A 21,720-nucleotide genomic window follows, 5' to 3' on the forward strand; every position below is an offset into this window, starting at 1 on the left:
GGCTTTGTACTTGCTTACTGGACGTGTATTATATAGCCTGGTTTGTGGCTATGTCTGCAGAAGTAGGTAGGTTTTAGCCCTCTGCAAAATGCCCTAAATCTATTACAATCAGTGTTGCCCAAATAATTATGAATTTAAATGCTTCCATGCATTTAACACTTACGTACTGCACTCCTTTTTGTGGCATGGGTTTTGTAGCACAGCAGCCATGTCTTCCCTTATCCAGTACATACATGTCTTACAACAATGTACTTATCAATATCACCTTCTGTAACCTTAATATCTGCCCCTGTAGTTTGTCCTGGCTTCTTGCCTTCTGCTATCTGGTTTCTTTGCTTTTTGCTTATAACTCAGTCCATTCCTTTTTCTAAATGTGTTTTGTTTTGTTTTGTTTTTCCATTGTCCTTTCATTAAAAACCCAGGTAGCCTTCCTGTTGAGCTCTGAGCAACATGACTAACTTTAGCTAATTCCCAGGAGATATTCAGGTCTGTTTGTCTTGATGCTGTAAGAAAAAGACCACCTGATATTCTGGCACCAGAATATGCCACATACAGTGAAGAATGTGGATGACATTTATTCGCATACAGTCCAGTTAAAATGCCTGAATTTCCCACTACCTGCCTCCCACACAGACCTGCTAAATTCCTCTTGATGTATAATTTGTTTTGCTGCCATCTTATTCCTTGTGGTCTTTTACAGCCCAAAACAAGTGCTGAAGGCCCTATCAGCTAAGACTCCTGTATTTGATAAGCATGAGCTGCTAAATCCAACTTCTTGGCACCTTGTTCCCTGTGAGAGAAATCCAGATGCAGGCATCCACTGGGGCTGGCATACACCTCACACCAGCAATTCAAAAAGCCCATGTGCTGAGCAAGCTGTGGTGCAGAGCTCACAGGTGATATTAAGCACAACCCTGCATCTGAAAAGCCATCCTCTCTCTGGGACTCAGGCTTATGAAGAAAGACTGTTGAAAGGTTTGAGCTTAACAAGGCCATGGGGCAGGCACAAATATTTTCTTTAAAAACTAAATGAAAACAAACAAAACCATGCTCACCATGCTCTTCTTAGGACTGCCTGGGAAAGGAGGAGGAAGAGGCTGGAGTATCTCTCCAAGAGGGAGAAATCTGGCTCACAGCCCTCCCTCAGCCTCTTTCAGCCAACCTCTCAGTTGTTCGGAGCATGTCTGTGGGAGGAGAAGGCCTTGGAGTTGGTACATGTTCCCATAATACTTCTGTTTTCCCTTCATTTAATGTAAAATGGATATACAGGAGCAAAGGCTCCACAGCTCTTTCCCTGGGGACTGCATCTCTTGGGGGTCCACCTGGAGGGCCTCAGGCTGGGCCACGTCTCTGCATGAGCAGACCCAAAGCTGTGATAGGCTTTAGACCTTTCCGCAGTTGAGCTCAGGGTGTGGAGGCTGACCTATAGCAAAACAACCCTCTTATGAGTACCTCAGTCCTCTCTTTTCTATAAAACAAATAAGGACTGAAACAGTTCCTCTTTTCTTTTTTTTTTTTTTTTTTTTTTTTTTTTTTTTTTTTTTTTTTTTTTCCCCAAATCATGTTGGGTTTAGGAGTTTGAGTCCCTCCCTGTTCCTGTGCCAGCCCCATGAATGTAGAGGCTTGTATTCCTTCAGGTGCAACAGGAAATAAATGCTAATATTTTCAGCCCTCTCAGTCTTTTAAGTCATAGAACATGTAATTCTACACTCTTGCAATATTGTATTTGGCAATGTCTAAAGCGCCATCACAGCTCATAAACTACAAAAGAGAAAGAATTTGCCATTGGGCATTTCTGAAAGCAGAACCCAACCATACACTTTGGAGGTGCTTGAATTTCACAGCCTTTGCCTTTTAAATATTCAGCAGAGATTGAGGTCCATTTTAGAAAAATCTCTGCTCTATTTCACTTCTAATCATTTTGTGTGCTGGAACTAAAAGTAAAGTTTGCTGTTTTTCTGCAAAAGCATGCTGCTAAATCCCCTCATCTTGGTTTAACCCTCCTGCAACTCAGCGCTATTTCCGTTTCTATCACATTCTGGTCACGATATTTTTACTTCCAAATGGGCAACAATCTTTTCCAGCAACTATTAATGGAGTTTCAAGAAGCAAAATATCACTTTCTGAGGAGCAAGCCTTTTCCTCTTCAGCTATTTAGGGCCTGTTTTGAAGGATCCTTACTAGAAAACAGACATGCTGTTGTGCAAATTTCTGATAAACAAAGTGTACTTTGTTGACTTGCATTAGCAATGTTGATTAGCTTCACCAGCAAGGTTTGTTTCCCGTGTGGGACCTTTCCATAACACATATTCATTGTGGAGAGGGTGGTGACACAAGTGTTAGACTCCCTGTTCACATAGGTTTCTGTTCTGTGGCTATATATAGGCTCGGATGGATGCAGACAGACCGAGGCTGCCTTTGTGTGGTCTGCAAGCTTTCTGAGCCTGAGCCAGCTCCATTCTGGAAAGCCAGGTTAAAACGGAGCTACACCGATGCCAGCCAGACCTGCTGGGAGCACTGCTTTAACACCGCTATCACCTTCTGGGCCTGAGCTGACCTGCGTCCGCCCAGCCCAGTACACAAACATGCAACTCTTGGATGTTTCTCTTCCTCCAGAAAAACATAGTACATTACGGACTGAGAGAACCTGCTGCAGATCTCAGCGATCGGTACTGTGCTCAGAGGTCCAGTCTTCATTTCTGAGGAACGAATAAGGACACGCTAATGGCCCATCTGCATACCCAGGCCGCCCACTGGGAGTTCATCTCTTAACTCCCACAGCAGTCGTCACAGGCCTGCACTGCCCTGAGAAATGAGTTGGACGCTTTTGGCACAGCAAGGGAAGTCCAGATGTCCTACGCCAGGAGAAGGAGGGAATAGGTCGCTACTCCTCAGCTACACCAGGCTGCTGGTTGCAGTGTCCCCATGAAGACTGATGAACACCCGAGTTGAGGTGCTGGTGGTAGAGCCATGTTTGCCCTGAGTGGCAGTACCTGGCAGGAAGGCAGTGGGCAACAGCAATGTACCAGGGAAAAAACAACCTTATTTGCACAGAGCTTGCTGCTGCGTCCCCTCTTCCAACTCCATGGACAGTGAGCTTCTCCTCTCTCTTCCTTTCTGTATGGTGAAGGCACACAGGGCAGGTTCCTCTGGTCATGCTGCCTCCCCACCAGCATGGCAGCATTTCCAGCCCCTGCATGGCTCCCTCTCTCTGCTGGAGTTCCTCTTACTCAAGCCTCAGTGGCCATGGTTGCATCCCATGTCCCACAGAAGGTCACACCAGAGTCCTACACAATAGCATTAATGCCTTCTTTGCTTCCCAGCCAAGCGGGAATGCCATTATTATTGCAGGCAATTTATTTTTCAGCTTTTGCTACAAGGCCTTCGTTTAGATTTCATGCAAGAAGGTCGTTAGAGATGGAGCTTGCTCTGAGATATTTTCATTATGTGCAGTAATAATTCTGATTTGCCTGACTGTACAAGGTTGCGGGCTCAGACGATAATGCATCCTCAAAGCATACAACTCTCAGGGTGCTAGAGAAGGACAGCTTTGTGGCTTACGTACTGCTGCGAACCAGAGGGTTGCAATCACATGTAGCTGAGCTGGGAAGTCCTGGGAGTGCTTGAGGTCATGGGGCAGTCCCCAGAGAGCAGCTAAGGTCCAGCTGTCTCTGCTGGCAGCAGTCACCCACCAGTCACCATGCCACCTCCACATCCCTTGAAGCAGGCATCATTACCATCCTTTAGGGAAGACCCAGATCGTTGTGACCTTGGTCACAGGGTGTCATCGCTGAGACAGGGAGAAGTTAGGAGATCTCAGCAGAGAGCCCCAAAGCTGCCCTCACTGCAGGCAGAGGCACTGCTGCCACTGAGGACCACCACAGATGTTCCATGTCCCCACGGCATGTGGGGGGGCAGGCTGGGGAAGCAAAGTGTCTTTAGCCTTCAGCAGTAGGTGTTTCTCTTCTTCTGCACAGAGGCTTGCTTCATAAAGCTTTTTCTAAAGTACTCAACTTTTTAAAAGCGTTTGGTTTTGGTGGGTTTGGGATTTTATTTTTTTTAAGGTAACTATTGGCATTACACCCTCAGGACACTCTAAACTTGCCTCTATTCTGCCTGTTTGTCAGAAAGATGCAGCTGGGTGGAAGACAAAACTCCCGCAGTGAATTTCAGGAAAGTGCTTTTTTTGAGAATAAAGAGATAGACCTTAAGCATTACAAAAAAGTGCGGGGAGGAGGGATCAGTCATGGTTCTTTTAGCAAGATTCCTGTAAGACAGCAGAGATATTATTAGTAAAAGAAAAGTATCAGCAGAAAAATGTTCACAACCTAGTGCTGATGATTTAAGAGTAGTCAGGGATACAGCAGACATTTTAATGTGCCAGCAGCAGGAGGCTTAAAAATAAAAGAAGTTTGTGATTTAAAGGGAAAGTTATCAACGTTAAAACATCAGTTTGTCACTCACTCGCTTTCGTGCTTTCCTGCTCTCTCTTGCCTGTGAAGTGCAGAAGTGTTTTTTTCTTTTTATTTTTTTATTTTTGGTAGAAAAGTGAGTCTGTGAGCACATTCCCAGCCAGGGGATGATTCCTACCTCCTGCCGGACACATTTCCCCTCAAGGTGTTTTTCTGGGAAGGGGCAGCTCAGGCAGCATCCTCAATGTGACGGCACCGCACTGCTGGGACCTGTGGGCAAAGGAAGCCAAAAAAGCCCCTACTGATGTTTGCAAGTGAATGGCTATCCCAAAGAAGATTTCTCCTTTAAAAATGCCACCTGCAGCTGTGCTTTGCCTGCAAGGTCTCAGCCAAACACCCCCTGGCTGAGCCTACCCTCAGGAGGTGACTCCATCACCACATTCACTGCCTGCACCAGGGATAAAATACCCACATGAACATGAATGAAACAGCTACCAACAGCTTCTGCACCTCCATGAACATCTTCAGACGTGGACCACGGGAAGTGCAGAGCCTGCAGATGGTGCTATTTAATTGTTCAAACGCTGCCACCTCCCCACCACCACCGCCTCCGGGCTTTGCTCTGGCAGGGCTGGCTCTGCGGAGCCGCAGCCCCTCTGAGGTGCAACGTGAGCCATGTACAGGGGTGAATTGCTCCCTGGGCAACACAAGTGGTATATCACCCCTTGTTATGGTGATGGAAAATGCTCTCACAGCTTCACAAGTAGGAAACAAAAATGTACCATCAAGAAAAGGCCATTGCTTGCTGGCACAATATGAGCACAATCGCTCTGGTTCAGCTGGAGGAGGCTGCATGCTTGCCAACAATGAGGTGCAGACATGTTTTAGAAGCTCTCAAGTGGGGTTTTGGGTGCCCTCCTGAGTGTCTTCAGACATGCACAATAAATCCCGAGGTGCTCCTCTCCTGGTAGTATACCAAATTCTGCTCAGTATACCTAGCAAAGCCAATTCCTTCTGCAAATCTCCCAGAGTCTGTCTGAATCCTTAATCACCCAAAAGTAGCTTGAAAACCTGGCCCATTTTGGTCCCTTCTGCAGAAACACTCCATCAGCCCCAAAATGCTCTTCTGAAGAAGTGTCACCGGGCTGCTTGTTCTACCCTGGGGACACAGCAGCGCGCCCCTCGCCTGCCACAGACACCGGGCCCTCATGAATCTCTGAGCAACGACTTGGAGTGGAGCTCCATACCTCTAAACCGCACACCCTCTGCTGTGTTTTTCTTTCAGCAAGAAGGAAAGGGGTGGAGAGAGCAGGCAGCATAGGTGGGGAACAGAAAGAAAAGAAATATATATAAAAAAAAAAACTTTGGAATCAAAAGCCTGCCAGCCTGCGGGGGAGAAAAAGAATGAAAGAAGTGGAATGAGGAAGAGGATAGAAAAGTCCTGCAGCATGAGGTAAGGAAACCCACAGAAATACATGTTTGGTATCTATGGCAAGGCTTCTCAAACCCTGATGAGCTCAGGATCCCCCCACTTTGGAGGTTGTTTTGACATTTCTTGCAATGTCCCTCTATCTGCTGCAGCTCAGCTCTTCTCAGGGCAGGCAGGTCAGACCATCCCTCCTCACTGATCACCAGTGTAACCCCTCCCCATCCTGGAGGAACAGGGCTTCTGCCAGCAGCAAGAGAAATACATCATGATCTGGTGTGATCCCTGCACTGCAGATGCTGCACCACTGCCAGTTACGAGGAGGAAGCCATACTCTTCTTTACACTCTGCAGCCTTGCTATTTGAACACTTCCCTCTCCATATGCACCCCAGTCAGTCATGACCCAACATATAAGAAACAATATTGTCAATGCTGTTCTAGAAATACTATTTCTTTTTTGAAACCTCGCCAAAATCTTTGCTAAAACATGATTATCCTCTGAAGTCGACAATAATCCAGGTGAGATACAGACAGAGACATTGCACAAAGATATTTTATAGTATGGTGACAAGTTTGTAAGTAACAAAATCAGTGGTTAACAATTTCAAGAGTTGCCACCAGTCAGTGGATCAATTCATAAGCTTTTTGTAATCCAATGTGAAGTAAAAATAGGTTAATTTGAGCACCAACTTTGTCCCCAGACATACACACTTTGATCTTGATCCCACAGATCATTGTATGGTCTGGCATTAACAGGAGATGTGACAACATATTGCTGAGTTAATTCATTGCTGAGGTGAACAAATTTTATAGCCATTAAGAACCTCAGAAGATCCTACATCCTAGCTTGAAAACTATCAGGAGATTATATGAAATATGCATTGACTTAACCAGTTATGGAATAGTGTGAAGCTGCAGCAAAAGCACCTTCCAAGAGATGATAAATGATGAAAATGCAGCTTGGATCTTTAAAGTACCAGTGAAAAAATGCTTATACTTCAGGCTGGGAATGCAACTTTTTCTGCAACTGGAAGGACAAAATGTGTTTGGATTATCACTAAAAATGCCCATCTACAAATGCAGGAGGATTTTCAATCTGCTTACTTTTCTCCCAAGGCATAGAGAGACCAAGAAAGTCTCCCAGAGGGTTGAAATCCAGGGCTGGCCAGATTCAGCTTATTTCTATTACACAGTGTCCTTATTCAAAGGTTTTATTTTCTTCCCTTCCCAGCCACACAGACAAGGCAATTCAAATAGTTCCTCCTGGGACAGACCATCACAAGACAGACATGCAACTAACCTCGCACTGGAGGAAAGCAACCATTTAAGCAGTGCTGCCTCATTCAGCCCATCTTCAGACAATGGCTCAAGTGGTGCTGCTGACAAGCTCTCCAGAGATACTGGGCTGGAAATCACTGACATGAGCACCTTCAGCCAAGCTGAGACCCACAGCCATAGGTTTGTAGAATCACAGAATGGCTTGGGTTGGAAGGGACCTTAAAGACCACCTAATTCCACCCCCCCGCCATGGGCAGGGACACCTCCCACCAGACCAGGTTGCCCAAAGCCCCATCCAGCCTGGCCTTGAACACCCCCAGGGATGGGGCAGCCACAGCTTTACTGGGCAGCCTGTGCCAGGGACTAGCCAGAGCCTTCTCTTCTATGGGTTGAACAACCCCAACCCCCTCAGCCTGTCTTCATTGGAGAGATGCTCGAGCCCTTTGATTATGGTCTGATCATGACATGAGTCTGTGTGGTATCTGCATAGTCAAAGCAAAGGGTTAACTGTAGGGAATCTGCTACATCTCAAACATGAAATACAAAGGGCAAAACATTCCCCTACACAAATTCTAAGGTTCCTAGGAGTTACCAAATAGATCTTTTCTTGGTGTGATGTTTCTCATTATCTTTTTTTGTTAGTAGTACTTTCTGGAAGGAATTCTAAAATAGCTCCCCATAAAAATGGTGATATATTGTGATGAGAGCAGAATACTTGTGTAGGAAAACTTACCCCCATTCATAAATATCATATGTAGTCAAATCTCTCCAAAACATCTTATGGAATGCAAAATTTATCCCTGTTACTTCCTATTGTAAGAGCAAGATCCAATATCCTGATATCCTTGGGCAACAAAATCATTTGGAGACCACGGTAGATAATAAAATCACAAGATTCAAGGGCAACTGGATAGCAAGGAGTTAGATATAGAGAAATGAACAATACAGAACAAAAATGGAACAGCAAGTTGGTATTCCCTTCCCAAAATGCAATCTAGTAAGGCCACTGCAGAGGGCTGACTGCCCGTGTGTCTCCTAGTAAATTGTAAGTGCCCTGTGCTACCCACTAGCACTGAGGATGGCTGGCGTGAAATGGTCTGTGTCCATGCCTGCAAACTATCTTAATTTCTAAACCACAGTGGCTGCAACAAGCTGCCCATTGGGAATGGCAGCTGGCTTGTGCTAACCCCAAACCGTGCTCAGACATTGTCTGGCCCAGGCCAATCTGTCTCATTGATCCAGGCCAAAACCACACCAGAGCCCATGCTAACAATTTCACACTAGGGGCAACTAAGTTCAAGTGCCCAGAAACATTTCCTGTTTAATTTACTACTCTAGATGTAGCCAATGTGTCTGAACTCTATATATGCATTGGGAGGATGATGCTGAAAAATGGGAAGAAGCATGGAAAAGTGCCACAAAAGTAATTTGTTGTCCATAAAACTTAGTGAGATACTCAGAGAGCTCTATTTATTAAGATTATTTAAGAGGCCAAGAGGTGTTGTTCATGATCTACAAGTATCTTTATAGGAGAAAGATTTCCTGTAGACAACTATTCTATACTGCAGGGGGAAAAAACATGCTGATCTCCAGTTCCTTTAAATGGGAACTAGATAAATTCAAGCTGTAAATAAGACACATTTTTAAGCATTAGGGGAATTAACTATAGAACAAATTAACAAGTGCTCTGATGGATTCTTCATCATGTGTGATCCTTAATTTAATTTGTTTCTAAAAAACATCTCATGGATAGAACAGATGCTTGGGGCTTCATAAGGAAACAGCATCTGAGTTTCTTTGACTTGTGTTACACAAAAAGCCAGACTAGATAATCACACTGGTACCTTCTGATCTTCAATCTATGATGTGACAAAAAAAAAAAAATACTGTCAGTACTTTAAAGTGTGAGTGGGTAGACTTCCTGTGAGCTCAAAAAAAAAAAAAAAAAAAAAAAGGAAACAAGTTGTATGTGTACTTGTGTACTTGTAATCCAAGCTATGTAACCAAACAGGAGCAATTTAAGCAGAAATGACTGTCCCTTATAGGTGCCAGACACGAGCTGGAATAAAAAATGAAGTCATTGTTGACATAGCCGTGCAGAAACAACCTGGTGTTATAGATATGAATGTGTTGACTCTGCCCTTTCTAGCTGTCTGAAGAAAGCAAGATTCACACTACCTGCCACCTATTTTTCACTGAGGGCACTGGCATTTCCTCACCAGGGGAGTCTATATAGAATTTTTGCCCAAGAGATATTTGCATATCCCAGCCCCAAAGTAGCATGAGCTAATTGGCATGCTCTACCTACGCTTGGACACAAAATTACAGCCATGATCCATGTTATTGTTCTATAAACAAAACAATAGCTGAATTTGGGTCTTTGCAGTATGTTTTCTGCTTGGATAAGAAACCGATGACACAGACAGATGGGTTTTATTACAACATCAATTTATTCATGAAGCAGAGGTACAGAGGTGAATTTGCTGCAGGGAGTTAGAGGAGCAGAGCTCCTTTCTGTGTAGTGGCTATTTTCCCTCTAACATGGAGTGAAATGTCTGGAGAGCCTTTTTGTCCCTGATGACCATTTCCCATTTTCTTGAACAGTTATGGGAATAAAGCTACAAGCGCTCAGTGTTGTTCTTTTCCAGTCCCCCGTCCCTGCCCCACAGGACAACCTGTGGTGATGGCAAAGGGAAAAACCCGTGCCTCTCCCATGAGTGAGAGCTGGGTATATTCTGCAGTGCCCAGGGGTCTTCTTCTCCCCTTCAGAGACACCAAAAGTATGTATCAGAGCCACTGCAGGGTCCCATCCAGGCTCGTTGCAAAATGTACTCTTCCTTGCTAAATCCCCACCCAGCCCGCAAGGAGACCTCTGTGCTCTCTTGGGTCACTGGGCTGCCAGACCGCCCCAGATGCTGGCACTGTTTGCAGATGGTGGAGTTGCAATCAAAAGGCTTTTGCAGCTGATTCTTCCATGCTGAGCCTTTGACAGTAAGTTTCCTGGACCTACTTGTTTGAGAGAGGTCTGTAACCTTTGCCTGATGATTCTTAAAAGCAGACAATGAGGCAACGTTACAAAATATGTATTGATCTCCAAAGCTATTTGGAGCAGCAAAATGAAAATGTGAATGAATAACAGCTGAAAATAGGATAGTAAAAAGAATTTTGCTGAGTGATTTCCAGGTGAAAACCTGGAAGATATGCAGTTCATATGCCAAAAAAAAAAAAAAAAAAAAAAAAAAACACTTAAAATTTCAGCCCCGTTATGGAGTGCAGGAGGAAGCAGCAAGAACATGGAGATCACTCTTCCATGAAAGAACTTAGAGGAAAGCACACAGACAAACTATGGATGAAAGATTTAAAATACATGTAGTAATACTATGGTTAGTGGATTAGAGGAATGTAACTTCAGCCATGTTTCCCCTGCCAGAAAAGATGACAGCATATACAGAGGGAAGTAGCTGAAGCTGGCTCTCCTGTGGTAAAATCGTGGTGATGCTGAGGTACGGGGAGAACCTACCCAGATAGAGTCTGACAAAGGCAGCCCTCACCCAGGGGGCTGATTTCCTCTACATGTGTCACACAGACGCACAGTGCCATGTCCCCACCTCCTCATTTTACAGCAAGACAGCTATCTGGTCAAAACATACTTCTCCTCACAGTAGAGAAATTGCCTTTGTGTAAGGCTTTGCTGAGAAGATAGTCAGCTCATTCTGCGACACACATCTCTTTACACAGAGCAATCATTTATCCCGCTGCCCAAATTACCTCCACACCAGGAATCAGCTGGAAATGTAAATATCCTGTCTGCAAAACTTCAAATATAGAAATGAGGTGGGGAATGGAGAGAAATCCCAGCAAAGCTTCAGGTTTCTGAATGGCTGGGTTCTGTTCATTTGGTTACTGGGATTCCTCAGCTTGAAACAACATCCCTCCAGAGGGAATGGTATCTGTGATACTGCCTCCTGGCTCTGCACGCTTCTTGAGTATGCATGCTCTGTCCGGCACTTTATAATAATGACAAAAACCCCTTGGAAACTGAGAGGAATTTAAGGCTGTAAATAGCTTTTAAAAATGAGATTCCTCCGAACATTTACATTTTGTATTGGTGGAGATGTCAGGTTAATGATTCATTTAGAATAACAAACAGCTACCTCCGATGACAAATGTCGTAAGATCTAATAATGCAGGTGGGTTTCATCTCCTTATTTCTATAGCTGTTATAAGCCAGGATTTATCTCCATAAGTATTGATGACTTTTGCAATTCAGTGTAATCTACTCAGTCAGTAATTAAATGCCTTAGTTTATATACAGAGACATCGTACACTTTGTATTGTGTGACTTATTGTGTATAGGTTGTTTTAATGTTTCTTCTCTCTTTTTCTTGTTGCACTAGTGTCAAGGGATCACTTGATGCCATAATAAAATCTACCGTTTTATTATGGAGAAAATTATTTCTGATATTTTCTAGATAGGGATTTAGATAAAATAAAATCTACGCTGAACAATAAGGAATTAATGTCTTGGCCTTAACCTAGCATGCAATGGTTGATATTTACTAGGATCACAACCAGCTTCCTAGAGACTTCAGGCACCTAGATGAGGTTACCTAGCCCACCCTTCTCAGGCATCAAAGCAACCTGGTCCCAAGATGTACAGTAGAAGCTTTGCAGCATGTTTTTAAAGAAACTTCTGACATAATATCCTGCTGCCAGACAAATCCAATTGAAAAACAATATAAAATTACTATCATGTCAGTCAGAAAGCAAGCTCTAAACAACCAGGGACAGCATGAATCAGCTTCAGCTGGTCTCCATCTAATACACTGGAACCACATGCAGCAGCGCAAATCAGTGGCGAAACATCTGTATTCCTCTGAAAACTCACCTTTTTCTGAGAAGCAGGGATTTGTGCTAGGTGAATTTCATGGTGTAAGCCACGGGGCCACTTGAATGCATCTTTCACACAGTCACGTAACATAGAAGATGGGCATTTTGTGGCAGGCAGGATAGCAACCTCTGTAGCCACCAGCAGGATGCCCTAGTGGTATGCTAGCTTGGGGAGAGGTGCCAGCTGGTTATATGAAGTCCAGCCTGAAAAGATGGGGTTGCCATGCTTGGCACCATGTCCCTGAGACACCATGTATGTGGGGTCTTAGGGAATTCCAAGTCAGGCTCAGCTTAACTAGTAAAAGAATGAGCTTTGAACAGTCTCTCATCTCCACAAGCTCAGGCAAGCTGTGGGTTTGAGGCTAAGATTATTTATTGGCTTCAACATCTTTCCTAAGGGATCTGGATAAAGAAACTCTGATGGGGCCACTTATCTGTGGACTATGCAATGTCATATTTTACTCATGTTTATTGCATTCATTAATAAAAATGCCTCATTAAATACATAAATGTTTCCTCTCCGATTATGTTTACCTTTTATATATACATATTTATATAATTTCTTTATATTTATTTTAACACTGAAAACAAGTAAGCATTGACATAAGATATCGCACTCTGTTGAACTGTATTTATCTAAAATATTTTTTCCGAAGTTCTTCTTTCGCAAAGATTTTGTGAAGCCTTAAAACATTCAAGTTCATTCCTCTTCAGAAGAAAATCAGATTTCAGAATCTTCAGCATAATGGAACACCCATTCTTCCCCTAGATCTAAATGCTGGCAATATAAATTCTGCAAATGCAGTACTATTATTCACCACAGAGCTCCCTTAGCTCTGCAGAAATGAAGGAAATCATTTACAAAAGCACACACACAAAAAGCAAGCCCACAACTTAGAAAGTCTGTGAGGATATGAGAAATATTGTAGGCTGAGACCCTTTCAGGGGGAAGATGCAGCGTGATAAATGCAAATACAAACAACCCCCTGAGAGTTGCTTTCCCTGCGCATGAGGAAGATGAGAGCTTTTACTGTGTTCCTCTTAGGGGCAGGGACTGGGCTGGGGGATGTGACTGGTAAAGTTGTGGTGGTGAATCACTGGAGGGGCCACCAGCACCCTGACTTCCAGTCCCTTGGTTGAGCAGAAGCCTTTACTGACATCCTTGCAGAGCTAAAACTCAAGGCCTTGTTCCTTCAGCTGGTTACAGACACGCAAAACTTCATGCATGCGAGTGGCACTATTAAAGCCTACACATACACTTGCGTGCTTCATGTTGAGCATCTTTTCCTGCAGAAGCCCCAGACCAGCCTGGTTCAATCCCAAGTTGAATAAACCATACACAGAGCAGTGTTGATAATCATGAGCATGCAGCTTGGTTCCCTGGCAGACCCTGAAGCACTACCTGTGGCCAAAATGAAGTTACTTGATGGTGTCTCCCCAAATAAGGCCTTAAAAGGTTTTAAAAGCTGGAATTTCTATGGTGCATGAGGCAGTGAGGGTCCCCCATCACAGCGGGGCAGTGAACTTCCCTTCCCTGGGTCTGACAGAAGCCCCATCACGTCACCTCTGGAGCCTGAAGCCAGAGTATTGACCACTGAAGCTTTAGGTGAAAGTCGTGGGAACTGTGGAGTTGAATGAGGTGATGTTATATGCTTGAACATGTCTGTCTGCACTTATTATGCTTTTGGGCAGTGATTTCCTGCATAGGCTGTTATTCAAAATAACTGACAGATATTGTAGACCTCGAGAGCTGCAATTTTTTTAATTAAATCTAAAAATATGCAACATACCTTTAAACGATGCTTAATGGAGAAACATAAAAAATATACAGTTAAAGGCATCTGCTGTGTGCCATTAGCAATTATTTTTCAATCTTACGTGATGTGAGTCAAATTTCCCTCAATTGAACCTGACTGGCAGTTAACGAAAATGCAGCCGTTTTGGCCATGTAAGTTTAAATGGATAAACTTAGCTAAAGAGGATAGTCTCCTCTGGTTATAAGCAATCCTGAGAAGAGCACAGACACCTTTCTTCATACATGGGTAGGAAGAGCTAGGGAGCGAATTGATAAAATTCAGAAGGACACAAGGTTCACTACCTCATCCCCAAGGTTTACAATATTTTTTTTCAGTCACTGCACAATGTATTGGGGAGAGATTTGTCTCTATTTTTGTTGTTGTTGTTTGTTTGTTTGTTTCCTTCATAAACTCAGGACTGTAGAGTTAAATTCACAAACCAACTTGCACGATTTTTCTTTTCAAGTTATAATTACTGACAGTTTTAAATTTTACTACGAATAAAAACTACCTGAAGCTGAGAGTCGTATACATTTTTGATTTTTTCCTGCCCAATCTTCTGACTTAAAGCAATTTGTGTATAGCTTTACTAGCATTCTCTGAATTATTTTGTTGTGTAGCAGACTGCAAGAAGAGCAGTCTGAAAGATGCATTAATAATAATAAAGTTGATGGTGTGATGTGATAGTAAAAGGTGGTTTAAGCAATGTTATTTGGGGTAACAATAATTAGTGTTAGTCATTTAAAGGTCCCAGTATGTGTTTTGCAAGAGGAGAAATGTTAACCTTAGTGTCCTGGCCAGTTTCCAGCATAAGCAATTACATTCTCCCCACAGTAGTTAAAAATCCCTTGTTGCTTCAATTAGATATGGTATTCTTCAGCTCCTCTCTGAGAGCTGTTGAGTTGTGTTACTGGCGCTGTTATATGGCTGTTGTGTTCCAGCTGAGAGGTCCCAGTATTTTAGTTATAAATGAAGTGTTCCCTGCATGTAAAAGGCTTCTGTAGAGTAGTCTCTGAACACTGCATAAATCAATAAACAACAGACACACTTGATATTGTACGCTGACTTGAGGCCTGGAGAAAAAATGAAAGGGAGGAATGGTACTGGAAGGAGGGTAACACCAGGATATGAATAAAACATGCACACCTATCCGCATGCAGCATATAGAGAGGGGAAAAAGGACAAGGAAAGAAACAATGGGCTTGGTCCTGGAGGGGAAAAACAAAGTCCAGAAAAACTGATTCAACATTGAGTCATCCAGATAATATCCAACGGGAGCTTACTCCAGCTAATTTTAGGCACCAAAATAGGAGCAGTTAGTCTCCAGACTCCCTGTCTGAGTGACAGAAAGAAGAGAGCAACAAGACTGATATAAATTCCTTGTGATGCTATAAAATATCTCAAGTCTATCAATTTCTTGCATGAACAATTAAAACCTTGCTATCATGGTTAAAAGACTTTTATATCTGCAGTTAGGTGAGATGTTCCTAAGTTTCCAAAGAACACTTGGGAAAAACCTTCCCGTAACCTAAACAGGTTCTTGAATACCACCTTATATCCTCTGGGTGTTTTGCAGCAAAATAATAATGTGACTATATCCCAAGAGATTTCCACGCAGACGATGATTAGTTATAGCCAATACAAGAATGAATAGAGGGCACTAGATACAAAATGTCAACAAATATCTCTCTCCTTGTAGTGGGTTTACGTGGCAAGGTTTTGGTAGCAGGGAGCCATAGGGGTGGTTTCTGTGAGAAAGATCTAGAAGCTGCCCCATGTTTGGGAAGGGCCCCATTGTTTTCCAGAGCTGAGCCAATAAGCGATGTTGTTTTGCGCCTCTGTGAGAGCATATTTAAGACAGGGAAAAAACACTGCGCCACACAGCAGCCAGGAGTGAGAAACAGCCTGCAGGTGCCAAGGTCAGTGTAGAAGGAGGGGGAGAGGTGCTCCAGGCGCCGGAGCAGAAGTCCCCTGCGGCCTGTGGTGAGGACCATGGTGAAGCAGGATGTCCCCCTGCAGCCCATGGAGTACCACGGTGGAGCAGGGTTCCACGCTGCAGCCCGTGGAGGAGACCACGGTGGAGCAGGTGGCCCTGCACCGACGGAGGCTGCCGCCTGTGGAAGACCCCTGCCGGAGCAGATTCCGGGCCGGACCTGTAGCCCGTGGAGAGGAGCCCACGCAGGAGCAGGTGACCTGGCAGGAGCTGCTGCCTGTAGGGGAGCCAGGTTGGAGCAGTTTTCTCCTGAGGGATGGACCCCGTGGTACGGACCCATATCTGGAGCAGTTCTGGAAGAGCTGCTGCCTGTGGGAAGCCCACGCCGGATCAGTTCATCAAGGACTGCATCCCGTGGGTGGGACCCCACAGCACAGGGGACGAGAGTGACCGAGAAGGAGCGGCAGAGAAGAAGTGCTGTAGACTGACCATAACCCCCATTCCCCCGTTCCCCTGCGCCGCTCGGGGGAGGAGGTGGAAGAGGGTGGATGGGGGGGAAGGTGCTTTTGGTTTGCTTTTTCCTTTGTTTTCTCACTTCTCTAGCTTGTTAGTAATAGGCAATAAATCTTACTATCTCCTTATGCCGAGTCTGTTTTGCCCGTTACAATAATTATTGCGTGATTTTCTCATCCTTATCTCAACCCTTGAGCCCTTTTCACATATTTTCTCCCCATTTCTCTTTGAGGAGGGGGAGTGAGAGAGCGGCTGTGGTGGAGCTCGGCTGCCCACTTGAGCGGAACCATGACACTCCTATCTTGGCAACCTAGATCATCCTGCTGAATAACCTGAACTTTTATCCATCCTTCTTTCTTCTTTCTACTTCTGTTGCTTTTTTGTATGATATCTGAATTCCATAATTAAAAATGTACTATTATGGTTTTGGACCATACATAGAAGGAGGAAAGGAATACTACCTGAATTTCATCTATGGTCTAGTTAATTGCCAGGGATGGATGAGAGTGATAAGGTTTCTTTTGAATTTCCATAAAACATGATGCCGAGGCAGGAAAGCTGCTGATGTGCCTATTAAATAATCCCCATCCTCACTTATTCTCTGGCTCTGTTCTCCTAATACTTCACATCCATGTTAAGGGTTTTGAATATTCTGGGAGGATGGATTAGCTCCTCCTTACCCCCTGCCCTCACAAAAGCTGTCTGCTCTTCAGTAAGAGCTGTTGGTAAGAAATTAACCTACAGGTATAGGAGTTTGAGTCTCATGTTTTTGCATTTTTTTCCTATATAAGTATTACTGAGTGGACTGTTGAACTAGTGAGATTCAGCCGAGGTGTATTTAAAATGTATCAGACTGTGGCACAGTTTCTATCAACCTCACAAAATTGGCCGTGGGACCCCAACTGGAATTAAATGTCACTTTTAAATACAAATTGTCCAAATTCAAACTCATTAGCTTAACTTCTGTGCAGTAAAACCTTTATCACATTTTGTGTGTTTGGAAGACTTCCTCTATAACCCTATTATTTTCGTCTCCATGAAGTTTCTTAGAACAGTTCAGCAAATTGCAAACCAGGATGTGTAACCTGACTAACTGCCAGCTCTGACTACTCTTTGTTGCTAGATGTTCTCATTTTTAGTTAGACCTTGTATTTTCCTTCTACTTCAGACACTGGCATGACCCATTAAACATCCTCGTCTTGCAGTCCAGCAATAAGCCTTTGCCCCACCCATCTGTTTAGTATTATAATCCAATTTGAAGGCAAAACTGCTATACAAGACAAGCAATCTCAAGAATTTAACCATATCACCCAGGAAAAGGAAGGCAAGTGATGGCAAGCAAAGTTCCAGTTTATTTGCATCTTTTAGTGATGCAGATAAGATGAAAATGGCTTGCAATAGGCCTGCTTCCTCCTCTCATTTTAAGGAGGAAAAATGTGTCTTTACACTTTTTTTCCCCTTTATTCCTACAGTTGCAAAAATAAGCATTTATTTGGGACCTGAGGAAGATGAAGGAGGACATTAATGCAGGAAGAACGGGGCACTATAACATATCCCAGAAGTCCATTTGTCTATTTATTCCAATATTTGTGACCTCAGCACTTACAGGGAAGATGAACCCTTATGCCTTGGTCAATAGAGTGTTGAATGGTGTGGAACAAATGATAGATCACCTATATGACTGCAAAGATATCTTCTCCAAACAGTACCTTATCTACACCTGGCAGAGAAAGGAGATAAATTTAATTTAAATTTATGTAACAGTTCAAAAAAAAAAAAAAAAAAAAAAAAAAAGAAAGAAAAAAAAGAAAAAGTATAGAAATCATCTGGCAAAGAGCATAGGAAGGGAATACTGAGATTAATTGTAAGAAGCTACAACTGCCCACCCTTTTCTGCAGGACAGTAAAATCCATAGGTGGTTACTGTGCCTGTGACTGAGCCATCCTCTCTTTCAGAGAGCACAGACAGAGTACCACTGCCCCTCCAGCTGACAAGCCTTTATAAGACGTGATCCCAACTTCAAGAAAAGAAAGAAGCAATGGGCATTCCTGGTGGTGCAGGATCTGTTGCTATAACAAACAGTAAAGTTTGTGAAACAGTGAGTAAATGCAAGACTTTGCATGATATTTTCTTTGAGCTTGTCTGAAAGTTGAAACTCAGTATCAGAGGAAACCTGGGGGTGACAAAAAATCCTTCTGAGGCTGAAGAAACAGGCAAGCTGTGTCATATTCTGAAATGTAGTTGTTTTCAGTTCTCTGTGCAATGAGGTAATAAATTCATAGGAAGGTTGTGTCTCTACTGCAGAAAACTCATGTGGGTTAGTGGTAAATTACAACAGCATCATTCTATTCAATAACTAATAAGAAGTACATTTAATGCTAAAGAGGCAGCAGAACAGGAAGGGATATGATTGGAAAACAAACAAACAAACAAACAAACAAACAAAAAACTTCTATTTTGGAAAGGAAGTAAGGGATGTTCATATTACCGTCCAGGCATTCCTCACATATAAAACTCCAGTAAAGCGCAGATCTAATTCTGCTGGCCCCATGACCACCCTAGTGGCAGAGCTGCATATTACTGAACCCCTCAACAGAGCTGGCTCAAGCTGCAGTCATGTAGCTGGCTTACAAAAGGCCACTGCCAAATTAGCAAGATCACACAACCTTGTAATTTTACACCAGTATGAGCCACAGCTGTGCCTCTTGCTGCCTCACACTGCATCTAGCCCGATGCCTGCCCAGCCTGGGAATGGTGAGATGCTAAATCCTTTGGTACCTTGGGGGCTGCTAGGCTGCTCTCCTGGGGAGTCAGCCCCTTCCTGAGAGACAGCATCACTAAATGGTGGCAGGCACTGCAAGCCTTGGTCACCACTGACACTTCTACACAGTGATAAAAATGTGACATTTTCACCTCCATCTGAGCAGCAACAGGAGCTTTGAAATGCACCTGGCTGCACTTGCACAGCAGCACAACCAAAACTATCTTCCTGGGATAAATAACAGTGACCGTGAAGGAGCAGCAGAGACAAAGTGTTAGGGACTGATGACAGCCCTCATTCCCCCCTTGCCCCGTGCTGCTCAGGAGGAGGACGTAGAAGAGGGTGGATGGTGGGAAGGTGTTTGTAGCTTGCTTTTAGTTCTCACTGCTCTGGTTTGTGGTTAATTGGCAATAAATCATTAATCTTCCCTATGCTGAGTCTGTTTTGCCCCTGACAATAACTGGTGAGTGATCTCCCCGTCCTTATCACAACCTAACAGTATTTTTCACCATATTTTCTTCTCCTGTTCTGCTGACGAGGAGGAGTGAGAGTGTGGCTGCGTGGTGCTTGGCTACCTACTGGTGTTAAACCACAACAGCAGGTGGGACTTTTGACAGATGGGACTGTCTGTCTCTGTACCAGCATGTACCACTGAGGTTTGGGGAAATCCTGGCTAACTACTTTATGGGACAGCTATTGTGGCTGCTGGCTATAACTATGGGCTGTGCAGAAATGAAAAGCAAGTGATAACAGTGTGATGGTATACTCTGCATTTCTTGTGATATTCAGATGCAGCTTGTCTTGCCCCAGGCTTTCTGCAATGCTTGGTATCCTGTCCTCAGGAATAATCTTAACATTATTCAAATGCAAGGAGAAGCAGTTAGTATTTAATGAAAATGAAGTGCAAAGCAAAGGGAGGAAAAAAAAAAAAAAGTTGCACTTGGAAAACATGGGGGCATGGGGGCACAGAGCTGCAGGGGAGAAGGAAGGGAGACAATTTAGCAACTAGGAGTAGAAATCCTTCTGCTAACTCTATAGTGCTTCTTACTTTATCTCACCTCCATTACTCCAAGATGTGGCCTGTGGCAGGCTAGGTGCCGCAGTACTAACTTGGCTTAGAAAATGCAACTGCAGAGGATGACTGAAGGTATGAAGGATGTTAGGTGTTGAGGAGTCTGGGGCTGACTTTTCTATGCACAATAAATGCCTTTCACCACCTTAACTATCTCCTATGTCCCACTTCACAGGTATGGCGCAAGCAGAAAACATTGATCCCTGCTGTGCATAGTGTTAACCCAGAACACGTTCTCCATGGCTGACCAGCCAGCCCTACCTTCCCCATTAAGTTCCCTCTACAGAAAGTATCCAGCCTCCAAGATGAGGTGCACACCTGGGCTTCTCTGCCTGGTTTCAACCACAGGTTTCTGTTCTCCTCAAGCAAGAAAATGAAAGCAGTGACTGCCCTCTCCCCAGCTGTGTTCCTCTCCTGGGCTATATTAGGATGATTGCCATTACCAACTTTCTGCTGCCTGGGCTAGCTCTGTGGGCAGCAGCCATTTTGCTAAGGTCCCAGGCCAGCACAGCACACTTCTAATTTACTACCTGAGCAGACTGACAGAGAAGACATGCACTAGCTACCTCTGGATGCTTTGGGGTGTTTTGGTTCCCAGCGTGGGCAGAGCTGGACTCCAGGCTGACTCTTCCCTGGCCAAGACCCTGGACAGCTGGGTAGGAGGAGGATTCATCAGGGAAGCCTGTCTATCTCAGGGCAGGTACAGGGAGCAAAATGCCACTCTGTTAAGCAGCAGTAAAAGTGTGCGACCTACAATACACAAATTGAGGTTGGATGAAAGATCAGTGAGGATCAGGAAGTGGTTAGTACAGGCCCAGACTAGTTTCACTTCATCAGAGGCTTTTTCTGGTCAAACCATCATCATTTCTGTGTCTGCCATTCTGAGGCAGAATGATCAGACAAACATGCACACACACCTGCATTCAGGTTATAAAATTATTGCTATGTTCCTCTCTCAACACCAGCCAAAGGAACATCTCTGGGACCAGGGATGGATTGCCTGGAAATCTTTGGCTACAGGGCCTGGCAGACTTTTTCAAGAGTTGTTGGGATCAACACCTAGAATGGGCCTGGATATGCCCTCCAGACAGGGCTGGTAAGGAGGTATGGGTACACATGCTGGGGACACATTTTGGGACAAAAGAGCATTGTTGTGCACTTCCTGGCTCCACTCTGAGAATAGAAGCTGTGTAGACAAAAGCAGACAAAGAAGAAGCAGAAGTATTAATGTTGTACCATACTTCAAACAAAATGCTCAAAAGAGGGTTGGGAAAGCACAGAAAGTGAGCCTTCTACCTGGGGTGGTGGCACTGTGTTCTACCTTCAAGTTTAGGACATTCTCATGGACAACTGGGAAAGAAGGAGACGTCCAGGAACAAAGGAGACAGACAACCATTCTTGTGAAGGTTCTTCTCTCCCTTGGGGCTCTGGTCCTTGGATTCCTCCATTCTGGGAATCGGGTGGACTGACTCAGACCAGCCCCTCCTCATTTTTCAGACTGCCATCAGGTTTGCTGTAACACAGACAAGCTTTCCTGCCCCATTGCTATACTGGCCCCTGCCAACTTCGGCCCTCTTTGTACGTCCTCTAAGGAGAGCTGGCCTTGTCTCTGTGCATTTCCCTCACTGCTCCTGTTGA

The sequence above is a fragment of the Aythya fuligula genome, chromosome 1 (genome assembly GCF_009819795.1).
Source record: "Aythya fuligula isolate bAytFul2 chromosome 1, bAytFul2.pri, whole genome shotgun sequence".
Classification (NCBI taxonomy): Eukaryota; Metazoa; Chordata; class Aves; order Anseriformes; family Anatidae; genus Aythya; species Aythya fuligula.